Raw genomic sequence first — 18689 nt, forward strand, 5'->3', positions numbered from 1 at the left:
GGAGTGGCGTGATAAAGAGACAAAAAGGCCAGAGCCACGCCCGAGATGGAAAATTGGCAGCAGTGCTCAAAGTCCTTGCTCTATTCTCTTATCCCGTACTTGGCAGAGGATTCCAAAACCGCTCGAACACGGATGCACTGGTTTTCTGCAAAGCTTTGTCCTGGATTCCGTCAATCTCCATCAATTATTTACTTGAGCTCCTTTTCCAAGGAGGCGGACTCGAACAGCTTTCCGGGCGTGACTGACGTCTCCTGATGCAGCTGCGAGACGCTGGCAGGCGGCTGCTGGGAATTCTCTTTGTTCACTCACTTTAATTCTCAGTCGAGCTCTCCACGCGGTGCTCTCTCCCCACCCCCAGCCCGGGCGGAGTCAGCAGATGTCGTTTCAACGAATAGATAATGGTTGCCATGATGGGACCCACCGCCCCACAGACAAAGGGTTCTTGCGAAGCCACGACTAATTTAGTGCAAACCGAAATAAATATCTGCCCACAGAGATCCTTTACAGACGGGTTTGCCCTCTGTACATTTTCCTGTTTCCTATTGAGTGCCGGTTTCTACAGTGAAAATAAGGAGTAACTGCTGGAATCCATAATCTTTATAGTAGTGCATGCGAACAATAACAGAAAGCAGAAAGAATATATTATATCAGCGTAAAAGGGAATTCATTTAAAAAGGAGTTCAGAACATACTTGTCTTTACAATTTACACTAACCCATACTGTTTCACAGTAATAATATTTTAAAAGTTAAGTGGAAATTTCTCTCTTTCTTTTCAATTTCTTTTTTGAGTGGGGTGCAGGGGCATGGGAGCCTCCCTTCTACCTCTAAGAATTCCTTTGTGAGCTTGAGTATGAGAATAAAAGTAAGTACTGCTTTTGAAGGAGCATTTTACAATTTAATTTGTGTTACATTTATATGGTGATTTTGTAAGTAAAATGAAGAAGATATCTTGAAATAATAATAATTTTTGTGCTAACATGAATTTTAGCTTAAGAGATTCAATTTTCCAAGTGTTGATCTTGCATTAAAAGTGAAATAAAAACAATTTAGGAGTAGTTTGCATAAAAGCAATTATTACAGCAAAATAAAAACATGCTCAAGCTCTGGTGGTTGTTATCTTTAGAGACATATAAAACAATTATGATATCACGACAAAATCATTCATGTTCCAAAATAGGTATTAAAAGTCAATTTTGAGCCTGCCACTGTCCAAGGTGCTGGGATGCAAAGCTGAATCAAGAAATTCCCTGTGCTGGGGACACTCAAGCATACTGGTGAAAACTGAGATAATTTCCTTATTTTCTTTCAAATACCTTTGGGAAAAGGAAAAGTGACATCTGTGATGTTTATAATAAAAAACTCACACCTCGACTAGCATACCAAAAATAAAGGAAAAAAAAAAGCAAGCGAAAATGTAATCACAAGTTGGTTTGAATTTATATTAGGAAATTTCTTATTATGTACCAAAACTTGAGCTGTAATACCCTTAAGAAATATCAAGATGCACATGTCTCATCCAATCAAAATGGATAAAGTAGATACAAATATTTTTCAGCTCAATCTTTACCAATAAAATATTGATATTGTAAACGTAGTCTAAAACACAAAACATACATAGTCCTGCTTCTCTAAGAATTTTACTCTGCTCAGGCATCTATGTTTTGTTTTATTTCCTAAAGCGATATCATTTATTTCAGTGCAAATAGTAACTTTAAAAGTAAAAGAAAACTAAAATGGATTATTATGTATCCTTAAATCAATGTGTCTAAATATTTCATTTTATAATTTAGTGTTATGCAATTTTAAGGCTTGAAACTGTAATAATACAGAATAAGTATAAGCAATATTTAACATGCTTGTTTACCCATAAGTATGCCATAAGAAAATAACTTTTGAATTGGAGATTTTCTGATTTATTCCTTTATTTGTTGGTTAAAATTATATTGCTGCAATTAAGCAAAACCTAAAGATGATTATTCAAAGGCTTTTCCAAGATTTAGAAAGATTTCAGCAGTATTTTTACTGTGTTTCAGAAGCAGACCGGCCAATCAGCCTTCTAATGTTCACTTATGATAAGGAGTTATCCACTTCATAGCACAGCAAAATGTGGATCTTCAATCAAGGGAAGAAGGCTAAAGTCTCAACTTGGAAACCCTTAAGAAATATGTAGTTTAAAATCTCCAACCTTCCATTCTCGTGACTTTACATCATACTATCTTAATTTATATAGCTGTATATTTTGCAAGGTCCTTTCATTTTGTGTGCTCAAAACAAAGTGTGTGAAGTAGACACTATCTTCTCCACTAAACACAGAATAACTGAGTTTCAGAGATGTTGTGACTTCCTCTAGTTAAATTTCATAATCACAACTTAAACTTGGTTCCACTTCTCCATCAGTTGTGCTTACTATATTGGTCTAAAGTGCCTCACCTCTTTTTCATAGCATGTTGTAAAACTCTGCATCTCAAAGCCAGATTTCGCACCTGTATCCTAGTTCAATCTTTTCACCAGTGCATAGAATATCTACATTTGAAGATAACACTATCACCTCACTCATACAATTTTTCTTTTTTCCACCTCTTAACTATTTCTATTTATCTTTTAGTAAAGTAAAACAATATATTCTATATCTATTTTTCTTTTAGTGAAACTATCATTTGATATACTTTCCCACTAAACATGGGCTTATTCATTGCTTTATCTTTTCCCTTCACTTCTATAGTCATATTTTCTTTCAAAATATCTTACATTAATTATTTCTTCTTTATCTCCTTTGCAATCAACTATCAAAATGCAGACCCTCATAATTCTATTTTAGACTTACAAATGCTTCCTATGTTAATGATAGACTTTTTCTGTCAGGTCTGCACTGCTTAATGCTGCCTGTTTACATCTTTATTAAACAACACTTTCCTCATGTCGTTCTGTTTACAGTCATGTCTACATTGTTACATCATATCTAAACTCTTCTTCCTAGACTGCAAGGAACTGTACTGTCCACATTCTATAAGATGTACTGTCTAATACCTCACTCCCTATCCTAGTCAGACTTACTGTCTCTTTTTCCCATTAACATCCAGGCTTATTCTGCTTCTGCACCTTTCCTCTTTCCAGTCCCGATACTTGGTATTTCCCTCTTCCTCTCTAGCCACAAATCTTCTCCTATTTTCAGATTTAGCTTAAGTTTCAAATCTTTCTGTCTCATGAACTTAGGCAAGTTATTTAAACTTTCTGAGCCCCAGTTTTTTTCACTTACTATTTCATTTGTTTATCATACATGTATGATATATTGTTGACTTTTCATCATTAATAATACCTAGTTTATATGATTATTATTATGAAGTGGTGACGTTAATTTTTATCACAGTGCATGGAACATAGTAATCATAACTACTGGTAAGTGATGATTACTATGTGCCTGGCATTGTAGGCTATCAGTATGAAATAACTATTATTGTAGTTATTAATTGTTATTATTAATTTAACCAAATTTTACCATTCCTGAATTTCTACAAAACTATGTCACACTATTTAAAAATACTTGGTTAGTCTTGGCTCATGTTACAATTTTTCATCCAGAGAGTAACTATTTTAAGACAATATTTCTGTTTTTCTCATTATCTCCAGCAGAGAATTGGACACATAGAAGCTAGTCAATACAAATTGATTAGTAGAGTCATAACTGGGAAAAGCTGATGTGTTTGGGTTCATCTTATTTTTAGAGAGTAACTTAGCTTGGAGATGTGCCATTGTCCTGACCTTTATTGATATATGTATGCAGTCACACACTGTATTTGTTTTCTGGATGACACTTTAGATAATCATCAATGAATCATAGAGTCCTCGAGCTATAAACATCATGATTCATCTTTTTATCACTAGGCAGGGTGCCCAAACCATATTATACATTGGGATTAGCCTAATTTCAACTGTCTCAGTAAAGACTATTCTACAATCTCTCTGAGTACATGTACACATGTTATAACTTAACTTTATGAGCAATAACTTATGGTTTAATTCATGTATTGGATTAAGGATGTTTTGTGAATGACAGAAATTGCTATTTTATCATGGCTGCCTTAGTTACTCATGCCTTTACTGTTGTATAAATTTGCAGTTAGGTTTTGAATAGACTTCTGTTCAAGACTGTTGAGTATTATTGAATAACTTCTGTTGCATGACATCTGTAAGTACTCTTGGTAATTCAACCCAATGTCTAGCCACTCATTATAGCCAACATATTGTTGGATTCCTGATTTCAATCTAAACTCATGCTCACTCAAGTCTTAATCTTAGTGAAAACTTTTAAAAACTCTGGTACTTACTATATAAATGTAATATACATATTTAGAATCACCATTAAACTTCCCCCTAATATCTCTGATAACTCATAATCATTAAATTGTCTATATCTGCATTTTAATAATCTTTTATCTTACCTATTGTGGATCCTCTTGCTAGTTTCAGAATTCATCACTAATTATTATGCCTTAAAATGAGCACAGTAGATCAAGTTTCATTATGTCAGACCAACAAGGATGGCATCCTAAGTTACAAACTTTACATTTCTAGTTCCTCTCTTCCCACGTGCTGTCTGAAAAAAAGTCAAATAGTCCTCTGCATAGACATAATCTAAGGAAGATCCTAGTAACTGTAAATGGATCTGACAGATATTTGTATTATTATATACTGAATATCTGTTAAGCAAACTTCAAATGTAAGGTCTTGATATTCGGTTAATCAAGTTATGAAAATGTAAGCAAACTGTCACTTATATGTTATACTTTAATATCTTGCTTTTCTTGTTATTGTTCTTAAATATCAGTAGGATTTAAATTCAATTTGTAGTCACTAAAGTTTTGGATATCATAACATGCTATGCAAAATAAGAGTACTTTTTTCTGACAGGATGCTAGATCGCTTTGACTTGATTCATTCTTCACCCAGTGATATTTATTATACATAAGTAATTTTTAGGGTCCTTCAAGGAAATACATAGCGCATTCAATGTAAAATAATTTGAAAAAGGTTTATTTTACAAAGGGACTACTTCCAAGATGTGGATCAGATGTTGGAGAAATCACAATGGAGAGTTCAGTAAACTGGAGTTAAGTACTAGGATGATGCTATCACCACACTTACACAGAAGAAGAAGACACTATTGACAATGGGATTAAAAATATGAGAGAACAGAGTGGTCACTGTACCCAGAAAATGATGTGTAGAGCATGCTACTTTGAGAAGGGTGATTTCCTATTCGATGACATAGCCAGTCCAAGATTATCTTGCTGTGAGGGATTCAGTGTTACAATTGTCATTACTGCAATTCTCATCCCTGTCTCTGGTGTCCTGCTGGAACTGTCCATTTCTTGGTCCCTTGAAGTCCAGAAGGCTATAGAACCATCTGATGTGGCCCATAAAGGCCACCTCCTGGTTTGAGGTTAGATATTAACATGTGAAATGTAAAATATTCAGCGCAATAAACAACAACATGTTCGATAATGTAAAGTCTTTAAATTTACAATGTCCCTCACAAACTCATTTTTATATATGTGGTGATCTAAAATTTCAGTAAAAGGAGGAATGTTGAGTTATTTCTTATAATTCTGATAATGAATTTTCTCTGTGGATATTTTCATTGGAACTGCACATTAATCAATTGGAGAATTACAATTTTATGGTATTAAATTTATCTATATATCCACATGATACGTCTTTTTATTTAATTAGGTTGTCTTTCTAAATATCAATATTTTTTCCCAAAGATCTGGCACATCCTTTGCTAGATTTGTTCCTAGGTGTTTGATATTTTTATGCTGTTGTCAAAGGTGTCTTTTAAAGCACGTTTGTTAATTATTTCTTGTTAGCATACAGAATCACACTGGACTTCTTTGCAATGATCTTATGTCCACTAATCTTGCTTTATTCCTTGATCATCTCTGGTAATTTTCCTGAAGATTAATTTTTAAGTAGATAATTATATCATGTGAAAATAATGACATCCATTTCCTCCTTTCCAAATTTTTTGTCTTAAATATGTGTTTCTTATTTTATGGTACTAGCTAGGATCTTTGGTACCATATGTATAGAAATAGTAGCAATTGTCTGTATTAGTCTGTTCTCATGCTGCTAATAAAGACACACCTGAGACTGGGTGATTTATAAAGGAAAGAGAGTTTCAATGGACTCACAGTTCCACATGGGCTGAGGAGGCCTCACAATCATGGTGGAAGGTGAAGGAGGAGCAAAAGCACGACCTACATTGCAGCAGGCAAGAGAAGTGCTGAGCAAAAGGGGAAAAACCCCTTATAAAACCATCAGATCTCATGAGAACTCACTCACTATCATAAGGACAGCATGAGGCTAACCACCCCCATGATTTAATTACTTCCCACCAGGTCTCTCCCATGACACGTGGGGATTATGAGAACTACAATTCAAGATGAAATTTGAGTGGGGATACAGCCAAACTATATCACTGGTTATTTAGTAATAAGAATACATGAGAACTTTCTTATCATAAAACAGTATATCCACTAAAAGTATCCAGAGTAAGCAGCATACTTTATGATTGATTAGAAACATGCAGTTTAAAATTAGAACCAAACATGGACACATACTCTCACTACTTTTATTCAATATTGTGCTGAAGGTTCTAGATGGAAACAATGAAAATAAAAGTTTAAGGATGGAAATGGAAACAAAATTGGTTTTATTTTAGATGCTATATTGGTATGATTAACTATCAAAAATCTTAAGGATCTGCAGATAAATTATGAACACTAGAGTAAGGAAATACTGTTATATAATAAAAAACAAACTTATAAGTCATGCCAACACACCAGTAAGAAACAAAAATATGGTTTTAAAAGATATATTATCATAACTACAAAACAGTTAATGTATCTATAAAAATCTCTAACAAGAAATGTATGTTTTGAAGAAAAAAATAAACTCTTATTCAGAAAAGTTAAACAAGGCCTAAGTCAACTAAGAAATTGATGTGAATAGATGTTATTAAGAGAACTTGTTATCCAAAAGGTGTCCATTTTTTCCTAGTTGATTGATAGGTTCAAATAATACCAATCAAAATCTCACAGGTTTATTTTTTGAACTTTAGTATATGAGTATTTGTTTTGTACATAAGTCTCAAAGGCCAATGATAGCCATAGCACAAAATGAGTTAACAGGCTGTACCAGACATTTATATTTAAACTGTAACACTTAGTATATGTATATGCCTCAGGGGTAGAGAACCTAAAGAAATAGAGATGGTAAAGTAACATGGCACCTTAAAATCACCAGAGAAATGATGGATTATTTAATAAAGAGTGCTAAGACAAGTGGTTAAGTCTATGAAAAGAAAAGAAAAGAAATCGAGTCACTATGTTACATCATAAAATACTATTTGACAATGGATTTGTGGCTTAACATGAAGGACAAAACTTTAAAACAGTTAACAGGAAGATCAGGAGAAAAATATTTTTTGGTCTCAAATAAAGAAGGAAGTTTTAAAAAATAAAATTCAAAATTGTATAAGACAAATGGGGACATTAAACTATCAGACTTTACTAAATATAATTTATATTCATCAAAAGATAATTTTTTAAAAGTGCAAATATGGAAGGGTAGCTTTAAATTTGTAACAACAAAGGATTAATATCCAGAAAATCTCAGTGTTCCTACTAATCAATAAAAAATTAACAGCGTAACAAAAAATTATCAAAAGACATAAATAAGCAATGGATGTCTCACAAAGATAGAAAATATTTTCAATATTATTAGTAAAAAAGGAAATATTAATAAAAATACTTGAACTAACATATTCCCATCATATTTTCAAGATATTAAAAAGTCTGATAAAACTAAATGTTGAAATGGATATGGAGCAACATTAAGCCTTTGTATGGCTGGTAGGATTACATATTTGTGCAATCACTTTGGGAAATATTGTAATGTTATGCAGAAATATTAAAGGCAATAGGTTCTTACAATCTGGGATCTTCAATCACAGGGATAGAATTTCTTCCATGTTTTCCAGTGTGTGTGTGTGTTCATGAAGACATTTGTAATATCAAAAACCCAGGAATTACATGAGTGATAAAATTGTGACATATTTATTCAATGGATTGCTATATAACAGTCAAAATGAATGAACTGTAGCTACAAACAATGTAAATAGTTCTCAATATTGCTAAGTAAAATAAGTCATTCATAAAATACATGAACAAAACATTTACTCACATAATTTTAAAACATGAAAAATTAGGCTGGGTGCTATGGCTCAAGCCTGTAATCCTAGCACTTTGCGAGGCCAAGGCAGGCAGATCACGAGGTCAGGAGATCGAGACCATCCTGGCTAACACAGTGAAACCCCGTCTCTACTAAAAATACAAAAAATTAGCCCAGCGTGGTGGCGGGCACCTGTAGTCCCAGCTACTTGGGAGGATGAGGCAGGAGAATAGTGTGAATAGGGAGGCAGAGCTTGCAGTGAGCCGAGACTGCATCACTGTACTCCAGCCTGGGCAACAGAGCGAGACTCTTTCTCAAAAAAAAAAAAAAAAAAAAAAAAAAATTAAGCAATATTATTTAGGGATGCATGCATAGAAGTGAATCTAGAATGAAAAGGAAGGAAATAATAACTAAATTCAGAATAGTAGTTAACTCTGAGTGCAAGAAAAAAGTGGCTCCAAGGTAGAACTGGCTTTAGTGACACCTGATAAAGCTGAATTTCAGCGTTCAAAGCACATCTTCAATTTGTCATTTTCCCCCTGTATGTCTGCTTTCCTCTGTGTTGGCTTCAATCTCAGACAGGCTCTTCATCTGTGGGGAAACACCCGCATTTCCAGGCTTATCAACCTCAGAAAAATAAGAACATCTGGTTTTTTTTTTTTTTCAGTTAGCTTTAGTGAAATTCCAGACACTACTCTCCTTGTTCCATGTTGGGTCTTAAGTTCACCCTCCAGTAGTCCTGGGAATGTGTAATTATCACTACTAGATCTAGACCATGTGTCAGATGCTTAAGCTAGGTTGTAGGGTAAATCTCATCAGTCCATATGGCAGGATGGAAGATTCAGGTCTTCCAAAGGAAAGTTAAGTCTTTGTTATCAAAGGAATGAGATACTGATGCTGAGATGCCCAAACAGTAGATATGTACTTCAGTCTCGAGGCAAACAATAACTGTCTCTGAATCAAGGGTCAAACAACCTTCAAATGGTGATTGATTATGTGGAGAGTCTCTAAGATGCCTAGTTGAGTTCTGACCAGAAATTAGCAGATGGGAGGAAAGATCACTATATATGTTTAAAAAGACACCATGCCACTGTGCAATACCCTCTGGAAAGTCTGATTCTTTTGGGGCAACTTATGGGTAAAATTTGCACCAACTTGTTACTGAGGAAGCTGAGACTTCATTAAAGATCCAAAGGACAACCCCAAATTCTCACCATTTATGTAGTTATTACTGTAAGAAAGGAAACCAAATTGGATGCTCTCAGATAACGGAACTAAATTATGGAGTCAGATTTGAGTTATAAATTCATGTTCGGAAAACTGGAGCTGATACAACCTCTACAAGTCGAATTCCTGATAAGCGTAGGCCCAAGGAGTGGACACTGCTAATAAGAAGGGTCCTGAATGGAGACTTTCAGAGTGGGGGGTCTGGGACTCAGCCAGACAGCTGGGGCCACTTAAACACACACTTCTAGCTTTCCCCATCTCTCTTATCCACATAGAGCAGGGATAGAAAAAAAAACATTCAATATAATGTTTTAACTTTAAACCTGTTCATTGAAAATACCACATGCTGATTTGTTTTGGTTATGGTGGTGTGTGTGTGTGTATATACATGTATATATAACTATCCCTGGGACTGCTTAACCCTGGAAATCTACAGGTAAAAAATATTCTAATGTATATAAAATACATTTATATATTAGCATATTATATATTAATATATTAGGTTATTCTATCATATATTAGTTATATTAATATATGAATAATATAGTTATATTTCCTAGTTATATTAATACATATATTAATACTATTACATGTTAATATAACTAATAATATATTAATTATATTAGTTAGATATGAATATGTATTTATGATATATTAATTTATTATATATTAAAGAAATATCTATTTTCTATTACTATATAACTAACAAATTAATATATACATATATAGTATGTTTATGCACTAGTGTATAACAAATATATTAATATGTATTATGATATTTTTTACCTGTAGATTTCCAGAATTAGGCAGTCTAGGGAAAATTTTATAGCTCAACAATGTTAAGGTTTTGATTCCCATTTTCTAATATTTCCTTGGCTTTACATCTTGAGGTAGTGGACCGTTGTCCTGGCTTAAAGTGTCATGTCCTCATGGTACAAAATCTAAAAGGAAAGGAAGTGAGTTAAGGGTTCTTCAGTGGGTAGTCTATTATAAACGTATAATGTTAGTGGTACCAAGACACCTTCAGTGTAGTTATGAGACATCTCAACTAAATGCTTTTAAACAAGGGATTATACTACAACTCTGTATTTTCACACATTGGATTTCGAGTACAAAATGGGGCAAAGTTCAATTGTTGTGCATTATAGTTGGCAGAGGAGGGAGGTTAAAGCTCCTTGGGTGGTAGAAAATCTTAGAGAAATAGAAATCAGTGAGGCTGGGCATTCTGTGGTGTATTAGTTCATTTCCTGTTGCTTATTATGTAATACCTAATACTGGATAATTTATAAAGAAAAGGAATTTATTTCTTATAGTTATGAAAGCTGAGAAGCCTAAGGTTGAGTGAGTGCATCTGGTTGAGGGCCTTCTTGCTGGTACGGACCCTTTGCAGAGTCCCAACGATGCAGAAGGCATCACATGCTGAGGGAGTTGAGCTTGCTAGTTCGGGTCTCTCTTTTCTCATAAGGCCACTAGTCCCATTCCCATGATAACCCATGAATCTGTTAATCTATGAATGGATTAATTCATTCTTGAGGGCAGAACCCTTATGACTCAATCACTTCTCATGACTCAGTCACCTTTACGAGGTCCCACGTCTCGGGCTGGGTGCATGGTGGCTCACACCTGTAATCCCAGCACTTTGGGAGGCCAAGGTGGGTGGATCACCTGAGGTAGGAGTTCAAGACCAGCCCGACCAACATGGTGAAACTCTGTCTCTACAAAAAATACAAAAAAGTAACTGGGCATGGTGGCGGGTGCCTGTAATCCCAGATACTCGGGAGACTGAGGCAGGAAAATCGCTTGAACCAGGGAGGCGGAGGTAGCAGTGAGCCGAGATCATGCCATTGTATTCCAGCCTGGGCAACAAGAGGGAAATTCTGTCTCAAAAAAAAAAAAAAAAAAAAAAAAAAGATCCCACGTCTCAATACTGCTACATTGGGGATTAAGCTTCAATATGAATTTTGGAGGGGACAAAAATTCAAACCATAGCAAAACATCATATACTTGACTGAAAAGGAGCCTCCTGTGATAGGGGTGTCTACTATGGATTCTTTATTTTATTTACATAAGTGATGCCTACATATTTTACTGTGAAACGTTTTTAAAATAGAGAAATAGAGATTAAAAACTGAAAGTCTACTTTCACATCTCTCTTGTTTCATTATTCAACACAGAATTGATCATTGTTTAGAGTTTAGTGCGTGCACTTGCTGGCCTTTCCTATGAATTTGTATTAGAAGTAAATGAATTAAATATAAAATGTGAGCATATCACTTGTATAGTCCTGCAATATGCTTTCTTTTAACTTAACAATATGAGTTGGGTATCTTCTCCTATGAGTCATACTAATTTGCCTTATTCTCTAGTTGCTGCTTAGTACACCACACTAGAAATATTCCAATATATTTAAGACATTTATATTGTTTATGGCTTTTTATTGTACGTAAAATATAAAAGCCCACTTTGTACATACGCCCTTGTGCACCTCTGTTTTTCTGTAGAGTAGACATTCAGAAATGAATTACTGATTGAAGTATATGCTCCTTTAATATTTTAAGAATTTGCCCTTTTACTTTCTGGAGCATTATTAATGAATTTTCCTACTAACAGTGCATGGCAGGACTTGTTTTTCCTCTTTTTGTCAAAACTAGGTATCTTTTAAATAGTTTACAATATATTTGATCAAAAACTATACTTAGTGGGTGTGAAGCAAGGGGAGGGAGAGCATTAGTAAAAATACCTAATGCACACAGGGCTTAAAACCTAGATGACAAGTTGATAGGTGCAGCAAACCACCATGGCACATGTATACCTATGTAACAAACCTGCACATTCTGCACATGCATCCCAGAACTTAAGATTAAGAAAAGTAAAAAAAAAAAAAGCTATATATAATTTTATTCAATATATGTTTTCCTGATTATTAGTGATATTGGGCATCTTTTATATCTCATTTGTAGTCGAATTGCTCTTCATCTCCTTTGCTTATTTTCAATTAGATTCAAGTTTTCTTATTAATATTTAGGATTTTAAAATACTCAAGATAATATACCTTTCTATAGTCTACTCATAATTTTTTCTCCAGACTCTCCTTTGCTCCTTGACTTTATAGTGTTTTGGACGAAATTTAAAATTCATATGCAAGCACTTTTCAAATCATTATATTTATAGTGCTTAAGTTTGCATCTAGCCTAGAAAGATCTTCTCAATAAAGAAAAGAGCTTAATTTTATAAATGGGTAGATACTGTTATATCTCGTTTTTATAATATCAAAATTTAGGTTGAGATTAAATAATTTTTTCAAGGTGACACAGCCAATTAGTGTCAGGATTAAATTTGAACACAGGCACTCTGGCTCCATAATACATGCTCTTAACTGTATACTAATTATTTAATATTCTAAATTCCAATATTAATACGAGTCTTTTTCATACTATTTAGTCTGTTGATTAATCTATTACTATGCTAACATATGGTATTCTAATTACCATGAATTCATACACCATGTTGATATCTGGTAGGGCATTCCCTCTTATTTCTTTAAATCTCTTCTTGTCTATTTTGATTTTATCTTACAAATGAACTTTAAAGTTGGTTGTCAAGTTTCATGAAAATCCTGCTGTGATTATCTGACTTTATACATTTGTTTAGGAAAATTCATGTCCTTAAAATATTAGAGTATTTTTGCTTAGGAATATAATCTATACATTGATTTTGGCTTTTAAAAAAATGGTCCTTAATAATGTTTCAGGTTTTTTTGTTATAGTGTTGCACTTTTCTTCTAGTTTTATGTCCAATATTCCGGAATGTTTGTTTAAATGATAAGCAACCTATTTTTCAGCTTTATTTTCCAATTATTTATTGCTAAGTATGGAAACTAAAGCTAGTTGATTTTTGTCTCTATCACATAGCTGAATGCTTTTATAAATTCTAATTCTAATTATTTCATGTATTATATTAAATTTCTTTTACAAATAAAGAATATTAAAAGCCTTTTATACTTCCTTTAGAAATGAAGAATATAAAATGGTTACAAAAATGAATAAACAAAGGAAGAAGGCAAAGAGAACTATAACGTTCACTGAATCTACCCATCAAAGTAACTAACTACATTTTTTGTATTTTCAGCTATTTGATCTGTGTTTGAAGCAATTTCTTTCACTTCAATGTTTTTTCTCTTTGTTATCTTTTTTTGGCTTTCTCTTTTCCTTTTGCATGAAAAGTACTATAAAAATGATATGTCAATTTACATTATGATCATCTCAAATATTGCTTAAGAAACTCAAGTGTGGCTGACAAATGGAAAACATCAGCATTGTGCAATAATTTCTTTCATCATGTTTTGTCAATCTTGGCATCTTTAAAAACAAAAACTTCATACTATGAATGCCACTGATGACTTGAGACAACTAAAGGATATTTTGTTTGAAATGCACACACACAATTCCTAAAGTATGAGAAACAAAATCAGCAAAGCAACAAACTGCTGTCTGCCATTTTAGATAAATGCCCCATTTTGACCAAAAGCATCTCGCCAGAAGACAGAACTGGCATATTAGCAGGTTTTACTGGTAAACAAAAATATTCTACTTTTGTAGAATGCTTCACGATTGATAGTGTTTCCATAGATGGTTATTATTATTTTTAAAATTTTCAACACCATCTACTGCTATGTGACATAGGCAGGGATTAGTAGAGCTCTGTGTGATAGATGAGAGAGCAAATCTACTAGTCTGAGTTAACCAGGCATGCAGATGAATGAGCCACAGAGTTGGAACAAAATATAGATCTGACTTCACATCAACTGTAGTTTTCACTCCCACTGAAGAGGCTTGGAAAAATCAATCTTCAGTGGGAGTTTAAATTAGAAATATTTTAGAAGAAATTAATATAACTTGCAGTTCCTGATGAAAGGAATCTTTACATCACACATCTCACAATTGATTGAAATTGTATACAATATGTGGAAATAGTACCATTTCCTGGATTAAAATCTGACAACTAAAATTAGGGAATAAGTACTTGATGGATTCTCTCTAACATTGAGTAGATTCTTATCTTGGGCTGCAAAAGATATATATTCCAAAAGAAGGAAGTTTTCTAGACTTTTGGAAAGACTCCCTACTCCTTCCCCCTTTTCCAAAAGCGATTTTAGGTAATGTAAAACATTTTGTAATATTCAAGTATGTGTTGTAACTTTTTCACAATATTTATTTAGCTTCTCTAAAGCTCAAAGGGAATTAAATAAGATGAAGCTCCTGCCATCAAATGGATATTCTAGAGCATAACTAATGTGTACTTCTAAGCAAACATAAACATAAGTGAAAATCAGACTGGTGCTGATTGTATGTAAGTATAGAAGAAATTTGCTGGAGAAGCATTTAGTTAGAGACAGCATCATGAAACAGTAAGATGCAAGCTGGTATTGCAGGAACTGCAGGTTTGATCTATTTATTTAATTCCCCTGGCTGACAATGATCTCTTCCCACTTTAGTTCTGGTGTTCCATTTTTTCATTTAATGCATTTTGAAAAACTGTTACGTTTCAACCAGGAAACATGGATATCACTTATTGAACTTGCAGCATATGTTACAAACTTCTTAAGAGCAGTCATTTCTTGTTCATAGTTATATCCCTACTGTATGTCTGTGGCTATTCACTAATTTTTGCTCATAAAAGACTATTTATCCAGATAATTTTGCATATGTGAATTATATTTTTATATTATTACAGGCAAACATTATTTTTCTCACATAGATTCTTAGAAACTTGTGGAGCCACACAATATATTTTGAAGTCCTTTTCAGTTTCTAATGCAGGGCTTTGAAAATTATGAGTGGCTTATAAATGTTCTTAATTGATTGAGACTGTTGTGGGTGGGCAGATGAATTTTAGCAAAGGAAATGAGAGATGTAGAGTAAGTCCAGGAAGGAGGCCAAACTGAAACGCATAGAATCTTTCTATTAAGAAATAGTTTGATATCTTCTGTAGTTCTCCAATGTCAGTTAGTGAAAACACCATCTTTCCAATTATTCAATTAAAAATGTCTGGCCTCTCTCTTTCTTTTCATATCCTACTTCAGTTATTCAGGAAATCTTGCCTGCCCTATATGCAAAATAATTCTCTAATAGAAGAGATCCTTTTTGCACCACTTTCACTGTTACCACCACAATCCAAGGGGAAATCTTATGGTGCCTGTAAAAGTCACCCCACTTCTAACTTTGCCCTCTTTCTCATATAAGTGAAGCTTATATGGTGACCAAAGTCATCTTTTCAAAGGTTAGTCAGATCATGTTGTTCATAGCTCAACCTGTACAATGGCTTGGGATCTCTCCCATAGCAAACTCAAGGTATATATATTCCTCATAAAGCCCTCCACATTGGTATATATATTGCTCATTAAGCCCTACAAATTCTGGCCCCTGCACTCTCTCTGACCTTCTCTGGTCTTCCTTCACAGTGACCTCCTTCCTGTTCCTCAAATACTAGATGCACACTCATGACTCAGGATTTTTGAAGCATCGTTTCCCATTTGATAGGAATTCTCTTTCCCCAAATAGTTGTTTGCTTCAACTTCACACTTCCTTATGTTCTTTTTCAAATGTCACCTTCTCTGATTGTCAGGATATAATCTTAATTCTTTACATACATTTCCACCCATTCAATAATCTCTACCCTTCTTACATTGCTTTATATTTTTCCTCATAGCAGTAATCTCCACCTGACATACTGTTTCTTATCTGCTTCTTCACCTTACAGTGGGAACTCCATGATGGTGGAGTTTGTTTTTCTTCACTGCTGTATCCCTAAGACTCAGGATAGAGGATCTTAGTAAGCAATAAAAATGTGTTAACTTATTTGAATAAATGAATGCATCCATGAGTAAAGCATAAATATATGAATAAATAAAAAACATTGATGGAGATTTCAAATGCCAAAAGGAGTTTTATTTTGGTATGAAAATCAGCAAGAACACACTGCAGATACCTGAGGAAGGCAATAGAGATTATCTTCCGTCAAAAAACTGCATAAATCTGAGGAAGACAAGAAAGAGTAAAGAAGGGACGGCTATAACCCAAACTGAGATCAAGTTTAAAGAAATAGTTGTGGAAATGATGAAAATTGTATAATTTTCATGTGGGAGAAAATGTGAATTGGCCAGATTAACTATAGTGGGTGGATGAAAATGGTATTTCATAGATATTCCCAATACTGAGATCTTTGAGAACTGGAAAATGTGAGTCCACTCACAGCAAGGAGAACTTGGGAAGTTCCGTTTCTTTGGGGAAAATGACACTGTTGTGAATGGGAGTGGGGTGGGCAGCCATGGTTTATTGATAATTTCTTATTTAATCATTTCAAACCCATAGTATTCTTTATTTCAATGACTTAGTGAAGGGTGAATGGACACAATGGTAAAAGACTGCCCCTTTTAAACCATGTTCTTACTTTTTATACTTCAAATTTCTCCTCCACATATCAGGCAGCTGCCATTTGATCTGTATACTAGCTAGCAGAGGAGTGGCTCTGTACAGATCCAAAATAGCTTAGGGTATGTTCTTGCTGGGTCTAAAGGAGTCACAAAACTAATAAACGAATCCTGAGGCTCTCTGTGGCCCTACTCTGCTAGCTGTGTCTCCATTTTAGGATTCTGCTTTCATAAGCAGCTTACTGCCATAACGGACTCCAAAATCCAACATTTTTCCAGAGAGAGAGAGAGAGAGAGAGAAAAGACAGAGAGATAGAAACATTGAGAAAGAGAAAGAGGTAGAGAGAAGAAGGGAGAGAGAAGACAGACAGAGAGGGGGGAGAGGAAAAGAGAGAGAAAGAGAGGGGAAAGAAGACAAAGAGATTGAGAGAGGTAGGAGTATCTCCAAATTGGCTTATTGCTTTGAGGTTCTGTACCGGTTTAGAACCCCTGGTAATTTTTGCTAGGTACTTTAGTCTTGGATATCTGAAAATCTAGGTACCTGGGAAATATATGTTAACACTATCAGTTTATTCTATTTTTAAAAATGTTTAATTAACATAGTTTTAGTTTCATTATTATTATTTTTTGAGACAGAGTCTCATGCCACTGCACTCCAGATGCCTTGCCCAGGCTGGAGTACAGTGGCATGATCTTGGCTCAATGTAACCTCTGCCTCCCAGATTTAAATGATTCTCGTGTCTCCGTCTCCCGAGTAGCTGGGACCACAGGCGCATGCCACCACGCCAAGCTAATTTTTATATTTTTAGTAGAGACAGGGTTTTGCCGTGTTGGCCAGACTGGTCTTGAAATTCTGGCTTCAAGTGATCTGCCTGCCTCAGCCTCTCAAATTGCTGGGATTACAGGCGTGAGCCACTGCATCCAGTCAACAATATCAGTTTATAATCATCAAATGAGGACCTCTATAAGTTAATAGAATAAAGTTATACCACTCACCTACCCTCCAAAACTGTTAAAATCCCCGCTAGTAAAATGTCTGGAAGGACTGAAGTATCTAGATTTTTAGGATTGAAGTTATGGTTTTAAAAGGCAATGTCCATTTGTAAAGTGCTTGAGTTTTCTGGGTCTCTCTCTCTCTCTCTCTCTCTCTCTCTCTCGGGAGTTTCGGTCTTGTCGCCTAGGCAAGAGTACAATGGCGCGATCTCGGCTCACTGCAACCTCCTCCTCCTGGGTTCAAGCGATTCTCCTGCCTCAGACTCCTGAGTAGCTAGGAATATAGGCATGGGCCACCATGACCAGCTATTTTTTGTGTTTTTTGTAGAGAGGGGGTTTCACCATGTTGGCCAGGCTGGTCTCCAACTCCTGATCTCAGGTGATCCGCCCGCCTTGGCCTCCCAAAGTACTGTGATTACAGGCGTGAATCACTGCATCTGGCCCGTGTATCTCTTTAAGATTCTTGCTCCTATAATCCCAGCATTTTGGGAGGCCAAAGCACGCGGATCACCTGAGGTCAGGAGTTGGAGACTACCTGGTTAACATGGCGAAACCCCATCTCTACTAAAAATACAAAAATTACCCTTGGCGTGGTGGCGGGTGCTCTGTAATCCCAACTACTCAGGAGGCTGAGGCAGCAGAATCGCTGGTGCCCAGAAATCAGAGGCTGCAGTGAACTGAGAGCTTGCCACTGCTCTCTAGCCTGGGCGACAGAGCAAGATTCTGTCTAAAAAAAAACCAAAACAAAACAAAAAAAGGTTCTAATTAGTTCTAATGAGCCGGAACTTTGAACTTCTCCTTATTTTG

This window comes from Rhinopithecus bieti, unplaced genomic scaffold (assembly GCF_001698545.2).
Source record: "Rhinopithecus bieti isolate Rb0 unplaced genomic scaffold, ASM169854v2 scaffold_19, whole genome shotgun sequence".
In the NCBI taxonomy this organism is placed as follows: Eukaryota; Metazoa; Chordata; class Mammalia; order Primates; family Cercopithecidae; genus Rhinopithecus; species Rhinopithecus bieti.